Source organism: Hippopotamus amphibius, chromosome 17 (assembly GCF_030028045.1).
Source record: "Hippopotamus amphibius kiboko isolate mHipAmp2 chromosome 17, mHipAmp2.hap2, whole genome shotgun sequence".
Lineage (NCBI taxonomy): Eukaryota > Metazoa > Chordata > Mammalia > Artiodactyla > Hippopotamidae > Hippopotamus > Hippopotamus amphibius.
The window spans coordinates 41,389,744-41,403,279 of NC_080202.1; the positions used below are offsets into that span (position 1 = coordinate 41,389,744).

Sequence of the window (13,536 nt, forward strand, 5' to 3'; positions counted from 1 at the left end):
AGACTCTGCTCCTCCACTACAGGGGACATGGGTTCAATCCCTGGTTGAGGAACTAAGATCCTGCAAGCTGTGCAGTCTGGTCAAACCAAACCAAACAAAACAAAACAAAAACAAAAACAAACAAACCAACCCTACCTAGAACTAATATCTGAGGTCAGCAAAGTTACAGGAGGTAAAATAAACACATAAGAATCAGTTGTGTGTCTACACAGTATCAGTGAACACATGGAAACTGAAATTTAAAATACCATTTATGGGGGTTCCCTGATAGTCTAGTGGTTAGGATTTGGCATGGCCCGGGTTCAATCCCTGGTTGTTGAACTAAGACCCTGAAAACCATGGGGCGCAGCAAAAAAAAATATTTACAATTGCTAAAAAAATGAAATACATATAAATCTAACAAAACATGTAAAACAAAGTTAGTTTTGTTCACTTATAATTTCTTAAATAAAATCATCTAATCTGTTAAAATTTTATTAACATTTATATTTATAATTTTATCTAGTATTTTCATGTTTTATGTTTCTTCTATATCTGTGGTTAAAACCAATTCTCATTCTCATTATATTTGTAGTCTTTCTTTCTCTCATCTTACCAGAAGTTTTCCTAATTTTTAAAAATATTTATTTATTTATTTATTTTGGCTGCATTTAGTTATGGTATGTGAACTCTTAGTTGCCGCATGCGGGATCTAGTTCCCCGACCAGGGATCAAACCTGGGCCACCTGCATTGAGAGCATGGAGCCTTACCCACTGGACCACCAGGGAAGTCCCCCTATTTTTATTAATATTCAGAAAGAACTAGCTTTTATGCTTGTTATCAAGTCATTTGTCAAAATTTATTAATTTTGAACTCATGTATTGTACCAGGGTGTTTTTTTGAACATGAGATGTTCTACATAGACCACAATGCCATCTGCACAAAGGCAAAATTTATTTATTCTCCCTTTCTGCTTTATTTGGCATTATTTTGTTGTGTTTTCAAAATATACTGAGAGGGAGTTGCCAAGATGACAGAGTAGGAAGACCCTAGTTCATCTCTTCTCATGGGCGGACCAAAATTGTAACTATTTATAGAACAACTATTGATGAGAAAGACTGGAAGACTAGTAGAAAAGATCTTCTACAATTAAAGATATAAAGAAAGTATCCCAGTGAGACGGGTAGCAGGGGCAGCCATGCAGTATAGTCAAGACCCATACCCCTGGGTGGGCAACCCATAAATGGGATAATAATTACAATTGCAGAGGTTCTCTCCAAGGAGCGAGGGGTCCAAGCTCCACATTGGTCTCCCCAGTCCAGGGTTCCTGCACTGGGAATGTTTGGCTTTGAAGACCAACGGGGCTTACTTTTGGGAGAGCCAGAGGACTGTAGGAAATAAAGTCTCCACTCTTAAAGGTGCACACAAAATCTCACACCCTCTAACACACAGGAAGAAAAAGTAATTTGAAAGGAGCCTGGGGCAGACCCAACTGCTGATCCTGGAGAGCCACCCAGAGAAGCAGGAGGCATCTGGAACTCACCCTGGGGACATAGATACTGGCGGCAGCCATTCTGGGATCTCATTCTACCATGAAGACATCGGTGCTGGCAAGAGTCATTTTGGAATCCTCTCTCTAGCTTATTAGCACTGGGACCTCAACCCATCAGTGTGTCCGCACCAGTACTGGGACAACTCAGGCCAACGTCTAGCCAGAAGAGGACATAGACCCACCCACCAGCAGCCAGCTTCCTTAAGACCCTCTGACACCCCAGTTGCCCCAGGACCCAGTTCTGACCCTGCTGGGCCGGCACTAGCCTCAGGACAAGCCTCATCAACCAATAAGCAGGCACCAGTCCCAGGAGCCCTGGGCCCTGGCCCCACCCACCAGTGAGCCTGCACCAGCCCAGTACCTCCTTCCACGCCGCCCCCCGGCCCCGCAGCCAGCTACCTCATGATCTGGCCCCACTCAGCAGCATCCGGCATCCTCTGCACAAGGCAAGGCCTGGGAACCAACAAGACCCGGGACCAGCCACACCTACCAGACTGCCCACAGTAGTCAGCCCACTACAACTGAAGGGCCCACACAGCCCACATAGGGGACACCCCTAGAGCCTATTGCTCTGGTGACCAGAAGGGAAAGCACTGCTGGGATGCATAGGGCATTTCCTACAAAAGGCCACCTCTCCAAGCGTGGGAAACATAACCAACCTACCAAATACACAGAAGTAAAAATAGCAAATTAGGCAAAATGAGGCAACAGAGGAATATATTTCACATGAAAGAACAAGATAAAACCCAGAAGAAGAACTAAGTGAAGTGGAGATAAGCAATCTACCCAATAAAGAGTTCAAGATCATGATCACAAAGATGCGCAAAGAACACAGAGAAGAAAGGGTGAACAGAGTGAGAAGTTAGAAATGTTTAATAAAGAGTTCAAAAATATAAAGGAGAACCAGACACAGATGAAAAATACAATAACAGAAATTGTAAATACACTAGACGGAATCAACAGTAGATCAGATGATATAGAGGAATGGATCAGCGAACTGGGATACAGAGTACTGGAAATCACTTAAACTGAACAGAAAAAAAAGAAATTTTAATAAATGAGGGCAGATTAAGAGATCTCTGGGACCAGAGCAAGTGTATTAACATTCACACTATAGGACTTCCCTGGTGGCACAGTAGTTAAGAATCCACCTGCCAATGCAGGGGACACGGGTTCCATCCCTGGGCCGGCAAGATGCCACATGCCACAGAGCCACTGAGCCTGTGCACCACAACTATAGAGCCTGCGTGCTGCAACTAGTGAAGCCCGCGCGCCTAGAGCCCGAGCCCGGCAACAAAAGAAGCCATCTCAATGAGAAGCCCGTGCGCTGCAATGAAGAGTAGCCCCTGCTCTCTGCAACTAGAGAAAACCCACGTGCAGCAATGCAGACCCAACGCAGCCAATAAATAAATAAACAAATTTATTTTTTAAAAAGTCAAAGCTGAGATTATTGCTTATCATAATGAAGAAGAATACTACCTTAAAAAAAAAACCATTCACATTATAGGAGAAGGAGAGAGAGAGAGCAAGGGTCAGAGAACATACTTGCTCAACGTTACTAATCATCAGGGAAATGCAAAGCAAAACCACAATGAAATATCATGTCACACCTGTGAGGGTGGCTATTATCAAAAAGGCAACAGATAACAAGTGTTGATAAGGATGTGGAGAAAAGAGAACCCTCATGTACTGCTGGTGGAAATGTAAATGGGTGCAGCTACTATGGAAAACAGTATGGAGATTCGTCAAAAAATAAAAAAATAGGAACTTCCCTGGTGGTCCAGTAGTTAAGACTCCCTGCTTCCATTGCAAGGGGCATGGGTTCAATACCTGGTCAGGGAACTAAGATCCCATATGCCACATGGTGCAGCCACAAAAACAAAACAAAACAAACCAACAACAGGACTACCATACAATCGAGCAATTCCTCTCCTGGATATTTATCTGAAAAAAATGAAAACACTAATTAGCAAAGATTTATGCACCCCTATGTTCATTTTAGCATTGTTTACAACAGCAAGATATGGAAGCAACCCAAGTACCCATTAACAGATGACTGGATAAAGAAGATGTGAGATATATATAGATTAGATAGATAGATAGATACATACATACATACATACATATTTCAGCCATAAAAAAGAATGAAACCTTGCCAATTTGCCACAGCATGGATGGACCTAGAGGGTATTATGCTAAGTGAAGTAAGTCAGACAAATACTGTATGATTTCACTAATATGTGGAATCTAGAAAGCAAAACAAATGAACAAACATAATAAAACAGAAACAGAGTCACAGGAATAGAGAACAAACAGGTGGTTTCCAGAGGGGAGGAGGGTGTGGGGAGGAAAGAAATAGGTGAAGGAGATTAAAAGGTACAAACTTGCAGTTGCAAAATAAATGAGTCACCAGTATAAAATGTAGTGTTGGGGATATTGTCGATAATGATGTGATATCTTTGTTTGGTGACAGACTGTTAACTAGACTTATCATGGTGATCATGTTAAAATATACTAAAATAAAATATACTGAACATAATCGAACCATTATGCTGTGTAACAGGAACTAACATAGTGTTGTAGGTCAGTAATACTTCAAAAACGAAGAAACTTATAGAACCGCAGAGATAATTTGTGGTTACTAGAGGTGGAAGATGAAAGGAGGGGTACATCTGCTGCTCCCCATCGCACTTCCTCGTGAACCATTCCCCGCCTCCCCCCTCCCCCACTGGTTCATGGAAAAGTTGTCTTCCACAAAACTGGTCCCTGGTGCCAAAAAGGTTGGGGACAGCTGATGTACAACATAATTAATGTTGACACTGCTGTATGTTAAGCATGAAAGTTGTTGGAAGTAAATCCTGAGTTGTCATCACAAGGAAAAACATTTTTTCTGTTTCTTTAATTTTGTATCTATATGAGATGTGCGCTAAACTTATTGTGATAATCATTTCATGATGTATGTAAGTCAAATCATTATGCTGTTATACCTTAAACATTAAAAAAAATTTTTTAAAGGTTTATTTATTATTTATTCATTTATTTTGTCATTTTCGGCTGCATTGGGTCTTCGTTGCTGTGCATGGGCTTTTTCTAGTTGTGGCCAGCAGGGGGTACTCTTTGTTGTGGTGCATGGGCTTCTCATTGTGGTGGCTTCTCTTGCTGCCCAGCTTGGGCTCCAGGTGCTCAGGCTTCAGTAGTTGCGGCACATGGGCTCAGTAGTTGTGGCACACGGGCTTAGTTGCTCGGAGGCATGTGGAGTCTCCGGACGGAACCAGTGTCCCCTGCATTGGCAGGTGGATTCTTAACCACTGTGCCACCAGGGAAGCCATACCTTAAACTTTTACAGTGCTATATGTCAATCATATGTCAATAAAACCAGAAGGAAAAAGTATGTTGAGTTATGCTTACTTAACTTACTTTATTTTATTTATTTCTTTTTTTAATATTTATTTATTGATTGGCTGAGTTGGGTCTTCATTGCTGTGCGCAGGCTTTCTCTAGTTGAGAGGTGGCTACTCTTCATTGTGGTGTGAGGGCTTCTCATTGCAGTGACTTCTCTTGTTGCAGAGCACAGGCTCTAGTCATTCAGCCTTCAGTAGTTGTGGCTCATGGGCTCTAGAGCACAGGCTCAGTTGTGGCACACGGGCTTAGTTGCTCCGTGGCATGTGGGATCTTCCAGGCCCAGGGATCGAACCCGTGCTCCCTGCATTGGCAGGCAGATTCTTAACCACTGTGCCACCAGGGAAGCCCTTATTTATTTAACTTACTTTAATTCTTTCTTGTTTAATAAAAACATTTAAAGCTATAATAATTTTTCTCATTTTCTGAGTGCAACTTTAGTGATATCATACAATTTCATATATAGTGTTGTCATTATTAAAAGATTGATCTTCAACTCAGTCTTGAAAGAAACAATTTGCAGAGAGAAGCAGTGGAATCACTCCCAATGCAGGCAGAGAACAGACCAGGTTCATAGTCTGTTCACAGGCAAATACCTCCTCATCCTTTAAGACCACTCAAATTACATCTCCTCTGTAAAGGTTTCAAAGCATACGTAGTGATGCCTTTACCAGTGCCTCCCCATTACTACCTATATATTGCTAGTAAAATCCTTATTGTATTATAGATTCTGAGCTCCTTCAGGTTAGGGCCCTTGTCCAATTTCCTATATCTAGGTCTGTGTCATATCAAGCACAAAACCTTGTCTGAATGAAAGAATAGAAGAGAGGCATATAAAAGTTGACTGGAAAGCTCCTAAAATTCACTTAACTTGCAGATTTTACTCAAATGCAGAGTTGTCAATAGCTATTCATATTGCCAGAAAATTTTAAGGGCCCAAAGTGTATTTTTTAAAACAGAAATAATTGTTCACTTGTATTCAGAATCTCTAAAACTCTAAGCAAAAAGAAACTTGTAATGGAAATGCAGCTCAGGGCAATATCCAACTGAAGGTTCCCTTTTGGATAACTTTCTGCTTCCCTTAAAAAAAATTCCTCCTCCGAAGATGACGCCCTTATACATCCTTCCTGCAAGTTTCCTGCAGTTTCCCTTCCCCACCACTCTCCCTTCTTGAAAATACCACAAAAGCCTGGTAAGCTGCTTTTATAAAACAAAAGTAACTCGAGTGTAAAGCATAGCAATCTCCAACCTTAAATAAGTATGTAACTGCAAATAATCTATACCGGATGTCACAAGTTAAGAAACTAAATTCCCAGTTTTGCTTTCTTTCAAAAAGATTAAGTGCATTTTGAATGCCATGCACCAAGCTCAGCAGTGGCAATACAACAGTTCAAGGTGAGTCTATCCCTTGACCATTAAATCAACCAGATTCAGTGAATCTACTGGAATTTCCCCATGTATTTCTTTTCTACAAATTTCACCTCCTTTCTCCAAGTCACTAGAAACTCAATACAGAAGCATTTGCCAGATTCTCCACTTCAGAAATCTTGAACTAGTTTCTTGTTTACCTGGGCAAATACTTCAGGTCTTATGTCACAGAGAGGTTTCTCAATCCTTCCCCTCCCTCCCATCTCCAGTTTTCTCAATTTTATTTCTTTTTTTAAAAAATATTTGTTTGCTTATTTTACTGGCTGCATTGGGTCTTCATTGCTACGCTTGGGCTTTCTCTAGTTGTGGTGAACACAGGCTACTCTTTGTTGTGGTGTGTGGGCTTATTGCGGTGGCTTCTCTTGTTGTGGAGCACAGGCTCTAGGCATGCAGGCTTCAGTGGTTGTGGCACAAGGACTCAATAGTTGTGGCTCACAGGCTCTAGAGCATGGGCTTAGTAGTTGTGGCGCACAGGCTTAGTTGCTCCACAGCATGTGGGATCTTCCCAGACTGGGCTTGAACCCATGTACCCTGCATTGGCAGGTGGATTCTTAACCACTGCGCCATCGGGGAAGTCCCTCAATTTTGTTTCTTTCCATGGCATTCTTAACTCTCACAAGTTAAGAGGCTTCTTGCCTCATGTGTTGGTCACAAGACTCTCAAGTGTAGCATAAAATGTCACATGCCTTAGGCTCATTCATGTCCCCTTGTGGATATAATCATTACCAGAGCTAAAGGAAGCTGACTTTCCCTGAGCTTCAAAGGGAGCCTCAAGATCTATTATGAATAGATTTTTATTAAAGACTTTTTCTTACAACTTTGACAGCCTTTGCAAGTAAAAGCACAGTGTTATCCTCAGGAACTCAGAGTGAAACTGCAAAAGTAATTACATGTTTCTGTGGAAACAAACTGCTAATCAATATTTCAAGAACCATGGTCAAGGTCATTGACAGGTCACTTAAAGTTTGTGGCAAGAGAAATCTCTCATCCAACACTCAAATCAGATCTTTGGTAGAATAGTTTAAGAATTAGAGTTCATTTTTATATAAAAGGGAAAAACAAAAAAATTATTTGACTGGACACACACAACCATTACACTGCACCACTGTCACCTCATAGAACGCAGACAAGCAGAATTAACGTTTAAATCAAAATTTTAGCTGCCAATTGCTTGCACTACTATGCAGAGCAAAATTTCCTTCCCCAAGTTGGTAAGGGAAGTGCACTGGGTTGAACAGCACTCCCTTCAAATTTATGTCCACCTGGAACAGGTGAATACGTCTTTATATGGAAACAGTGTATTTGCCGATGTGGCCAAGTCAACATGAAGTCATACTGGATTAAGGTGGACCCTGATCCAGCAATTATATTCCAATAAAGAGCTAAAAAAAAAAAAAGGTGGACCCTGATCCAATGACTGGTGTCTGCATCAGAAGAGGGAAACATGGATGCAGATACAGACACACAGAAGGAAGAAGGCCATGTGCAGATGAAGGCAGCAGTTGGAGTGAAGCAGCCCCAAGCCAAGGAATGCCAAGAATTTTGGACAACCACCAGAAGCTAGGTAGAGGGAATGAAGGATTCTTCCCTAGAGCCTTTAGAAATAGCATGGCCCTATGGATACCTTGATTTCAGACTGCTGTCCTCCAGAACTATGAGAGAATAAATTTCTGTGGTTTTAGGCCGCCTGGTTTGTGGTGATTTGTATGGCAGTTCTAGGAAATTAATACAGGGAGCATACGGCAGAGAGAGACACTTGAGCAAATATGTGTTTCAGAACACTTGGTTTAACTTTAACACTCCCATCTAGGAATCTAAGTTGGATGAGCAAACATGACCTGACCTTTCATGGGTGGAAATTTAGATAATTGCTGTGCATTCATTCAAACTCAAAAAGGAAGGAAGAAAAAGGAGAAAAAAACATTTGTTTTAGTCATTCCACTACAGTGACAAGTTTTGAGACTCGGTTAGATCACTGCCTCTGCTCTCTCTCTCTTTTTTTTTAAATTAATTAATTAATTTATTTTATTGGCTGTGTTGGATCTTTTTTGCTGTGTGCAGGCTTTCTTTTAGTTGCAGTGAGTGGGGGCTACTCTTCATTGTGGTGCGCGGGCTCCTCATTGTTCTGGTTTCTCTTGTTGCCGAGCACTGGCTCTAGGCACGTGGGCTTCAGTAGTTGCAGCACACGGGTTCAGTAGTTGTGGCTCACGGGCTCTAAAGCGCAGGCTCAATAGTTGTGGCGCACGGGCTTAGTTGCTCTGTGGCATGTGGGATCTTCCTGAAGCAGGGATCAAACCCGTGTCCCCTGCATTGGCAGGCGGATTCTTACCCACTGTGCCACCTAGGAAGCCCTCTGTTCTCTCTTTTGTCTTGGTAGTAGAATTGATTTTTGTAACTGTTGTTTAGATATTTTCACAGATGCTAAGAAACAGCTCAGTTTAGACACCCAGAATTGCATTACTGGCTACGCCTCATATGGAATTGCTCACTTCTCCTAGGGTTGTGTAGTAATAGCCTGTTTATACTGGATCTTGTTGGACACATGCTGTGCTTGTTCAAATTACAGAAAGGCCTAAGCACAACTTCTTTCTTCCCTAGGGAAGCATACAGGTAACTCTAGACAAAATCAATATAAATGCCTGATTATGCTGTATCAAAAAATTTTAGTCAGTTTTGGGCTAAGGATGTATTTGCTGACTGTGATGAAAACAAAATCTGAATTTAGTTTGATATTAGTACTATTTCTGTTCGATTAGCCTTTGCCTCCTCCTCTGAACAAACTATTTATCCTTTAATACCCATCTCAAATGTCATGTCTTCTAAAAGCCTCCCACAAGGCCAAACAGAATTGATAACTCTTTTCTCTGGGCTTACACAGACTTCTACTTCAATTGCTGCTATATTGTGTATGGTATATCACAGTTAGTTGTTTGTCTCTCTTAACAGACTGTGGGTTCCTTGCTCCTCTTTGCATTTCCAGTTTCTGACATTACGCCTGGTATAAAGCATGTACTTAATAGATGTTTGCTGAAGGAATGATGGCGTTTTGGTGACTGAAAGCTATTTATTAAAATATCAGTTATTGGGGAATTCCCTGGGTGGTCCACTGCAGGGGGCATGGGTTCCATCCCTGGTCAGGGAACAAAGATCCCACATGCCGCAGCACATGGCAAAAAAAAAAAAAAAAAAGTACTCATTGTTGAACTTAAAGAGTATTTGAGTATTTCCCTCATAGGAATGTTCAGATGTAGAAGAACTTTGAGAACTGTACATAGGATACAAGCATCAGCACTATTATTGTACTGAATGTGATGACTCTGCAAAGTTTTCGCAGACTCCACACACATTTTCTGATTCTATCATCTGCTTGGAACCTTTCCCTTATATCTCTGTTACAAGAATACAAGCATCTGTCACATCTCTTCCCCACAGATAATGAAGTCCAGATAAAACTCAGGGGGCAGAGAACAAGCAGGATGTGATCATATTCCTTTTTGTCTGATATCTGTGTTCTTTTGTTGATAGTATATTTCTATTAGGAGGTCCCCATTTCTTTCAGAATCATCTATCCATTCACCCATTCATTCAAGAAATGACACTTACCATTGAATGAGTAGGCTCAATACTAGGGGAGAAAAGTCAGGTAGAAAGTACTGTGTTTGGGGGAATTCCTTAGTGGTCCAGTGGTTAGGACTCCATGCTTCCACTGCAGGGAGCACAGGTTCGATCCCTGGTTGGGGAACTAAGATCCTGCTTGCTGCAGGGCACGGCCAAAACAAAACAAAACAAAATAAAACCAAAGAACTCGGTGCTCTGTAGTGACCTAAATGGGAAGGAAACCCAAAAAAGAGGGAATATATGTATATATACACATATGGCTGATTCACTTTGCTGTACACTAGAAACTGACACAGCAGTGTGAAGCAACTATACTGCAATTTAAAAAAAAAGAAGAAAAAAACACACTGCCACAAGGACCCCACCGCTGACGCTGCACAAACCTTCTAGGCCTCTGCACAAACCTCAGAAGGCAGATTTAGGGCAAATTTTTTTTAAGCTTAGTATATATTCATACTTAGTTAAAGTTTTATACTCTCTATACAAATTTTGTTCAAGAGAAAACTCAGCACATAATGTTGGCCAATTAGAGATTCTTAGACAATTATTAGAAGAAAACATTCACCTGAAAGTGAAATTTTTACAAATTATAGAGTAGATGCTTGATTTTTCACAATATAAATAGTAGAAATTTTTCTCAGAGATATTTAATATCCAACTTGTGCTAATTTAGCTTGTGCTAAGTAAACAACGTTAAATAGAAGAAAAGGGTGGCTTAAGCTTGGAGCCTTGGTAACTAGGAAAACAATGATGCCATTGGCAGGATTAAAGATCTCAGAGGAAGAGAAAGTTTTTATTCAGTGAGAGCTCTAACTTTTCAGAACTCGTGTCATCTCCTCCATGTAACCTTTTCTGACATTCTCAGGTCCATTACACAGTATTTCATATCTCAACAATAACAATAGTGATGATGGCTAACAGTTTTTGAATGCAGACTGAGTGCCAAGCATGTTCTAAGTTCCTTCTCTTCCTTACAATAAACATATAAGGCAAGTACTATTATTAACCCTATTTTATAGAGGAGGAAACTAGGGCTTACAGAGTCGTAAAGTTAGAGCTATTCAATGACAGACCAAGATTTGAATTCAGGTTGGACTCAGAGACAGCACTCTTAACAGAGTCAGAACAGTGCAATACTTAAGAGCACAAGAAATGGGGCCAAACTGGCTGAGTCTGAATCCTGCTCTTCTATTTACTAGCTGAGTGACTTTGGGCAAATTATTGTGTCTCAATTTCACCATCTCATCTGTTAAATGAAGACAATAATAGTGTCTGCCTCCTAGTGTTGTTATGAGGATTAAACTCGTTCATATTTATAAAGGACTTAGAAAAGTACCTGGCACTGTGGTAAATATTAATCTCATCTCACCTCTCTCTCTCTTTCTCATAATTACTGGAACTTTATTTCTCACTGAGCTGTGAGCTCCTTTAGGATTGGAAGAGTGTCTGTTTCATTTTACTATCTCCAGCACCTAGCACCATGTCTGCCATATAGCAGGCTGCCTCAGCAAACATTTATTGCTTGAATGGTATTATTCAGGCAGCTTGAAATTCCATTTCTGAGCCTTGGAGGAAGGAGGTGGATGGAAAAATAGGTATGAGTACTACACATAGACATTTAAGTCTGACAATAGGCAAGACTTTCAAGGAAGAGAGCATGGAGAGAAAAGAAATAGAACATTGGAGAAAAACTGATGGCAGGAGATGAAAGGAGACAGAAAAGGAGCTCTGAGAGAGTATACTTTCAAGGAAGCAATGAAAAAAAGAGAATTCAAGGGAGCTGAGTCCAGATGAAAGGCTGTCTTAAAAATAAGAGTATGAAAATTTGTGGTTAGCAAACAGCTGACCCTGAGGTTAAAAAAAAATTTTTTTTAAGTCTCAAAGGAAGGAAATGACAGTCATTGTGTAATAGTTTTCTAAAACTTGGCAGGCCAAATGTGGGTCCTTATCTGCCTTGCGGGGAAAGGTGAGAGAACCAGGGAGCAAATAAGCTCACAGGGAAAGGGCGGATCTGGGGCTCTCCAAGGTGCTACTTCTCAACAAAATCGTGATGAAGTCGTTATATCTTCATTCACAATGTAGAAGAGAAAATGCAAATTAAACCTCCGTTTTTGCCCTTCATTACTTCCTGTAGGCTGGTAAAGCAAGTTTGATGATGTTTTTGCCAGGTAGACGTATCTCCATCATTACATTCGAATCTTAATAGGGTTCCACCACCCACAAACTATGAATAACTGGTTTTCCGAGTTTTTCCTGATACAATTCTGGTTATGACAAATGACTCGGGATCCACACTCTTCCTGAAAAGAAGGGCAAGAAAAGGGAATCGATATCAATAGTTGAGAAAGGCGTTTTTATAAATAATAGATAGGCATCCCAATGCGTTTTTTAAAACTTAGTTTATTTTTTTACGAATTTTGACGAATAGAAAACTTTTAAGTGGTCAGATGGGCGCACAGAAATCCATCAAACATGATTCAAACTTAACTTTCACAACAAATGGTCTAATAAGTTTTCTCCCACTATTAATTGGAGAAAAATAGACCCTGGACTGTTGCTGGAAGGACTGAACCAAATACCTTTCTAAAGAGGGGTCCTCCATATTTAAATGAATGAGCCCCCCTGCTCAAGGCTTGACTACAGGATCTAGCACTTTTAGCAAGTCGCTCCCCACTCTAGGGCTCAAATTTTCTCTATAAAATAAGGAAAAAGGGGGTGTATGCGCGCGCGCAGATTGACTGGAAGCCCTTTAAATCTCCCCTCCAGCTCTCAAGTCATTTCATAATAATTTCTCCCCTTCATGCTGCTTCCCTCCAGGCAGAAAAAGTTGTGAATTCCTTGGGTATGAAAATAAAGAAAGCAGGCAGCCTGGCCTCAAGGACACATATGAGGGAGAAGGGATCCTGAAGGGCTCAAGGATTGAAGGCCTCCAGCACCTGCGCCGCAAGCCCCACACACCTGCCCTTCAGAGCCCACAGCCGCGGCTGCGGGAACAAGATGGCGTCAGCACGTAGGGTCTCGCCCACGCCCCCAGGACTTCGCAGTGCTGCAGCCGGCCGAGGCCGCACCCCATTGGCCAACGGCAATGAGGTCATCGTGGGGGCGGAGGCCGGCGGCGGCGCGGGGGCGGGGCTTTGCGGACGCACGCACGTCGGGGTGCTGCTGCCCGGAGCTGCGGAGGCTGCGGGCTTCGTCTGCGGCGGCTGCTTAGGCGGCGGCCAGGCTCGCGGCTGGAGGTGAGCGGGGGCTGTAGGTACAGTGCGGCAGGGAGCGGCCTCCGAGGGGCACCGCAGACCCTTCTAACGGCCCCTTCGGCTGTCAAAGGAATTAGCAGGGACTTCAGGAGTTTGAGAGGAAATGGGGGTTCACCCCTCTTCGGGCGCCCCTCCTGTGGGCAGAGGAACAAGCGGCTTACTCCCTTTTGGATGCCCCGACCCCTTCCCCCCATTTAAGTGGAAGGCGGAGGAACTGAAGGTTATTGCGTAGGCAGAAGAATTTGGGGGCTTCTTAAAGGGGCACCCCATGTGAGGATTCTCCCCTTTTATTCCCCACTCCAGGA

At 42.0% G+C, this 13,536-nt stretch overlaps 1 protein-coding gene across 4 annotated transcripts in view; it reads left to right on the plus strand.

The window, feature by feature from the left end:
- Positions 1-13,103: 13,103 nt before the first annotated feature.
- Positions 13,104-13,536, plus strand: part of ATP6V0A1 (ATPase H+ transporting V0 subunit a1) — a 54,086-nt gene continuing 53,653 nt past the window's right edge. For all 4 annotated transcript variants that reach the window (XM_057714238.1, XM_057714239.1, XM_057714236.1 and 1 more), the window contains exon 1: positions 13,104-13,213. The gene's annotated coding sequence lies outside the window, so the exon portion shown is untranslated. The remainder of the gene's footprint in view (positions 13,214-13,536) is intronic.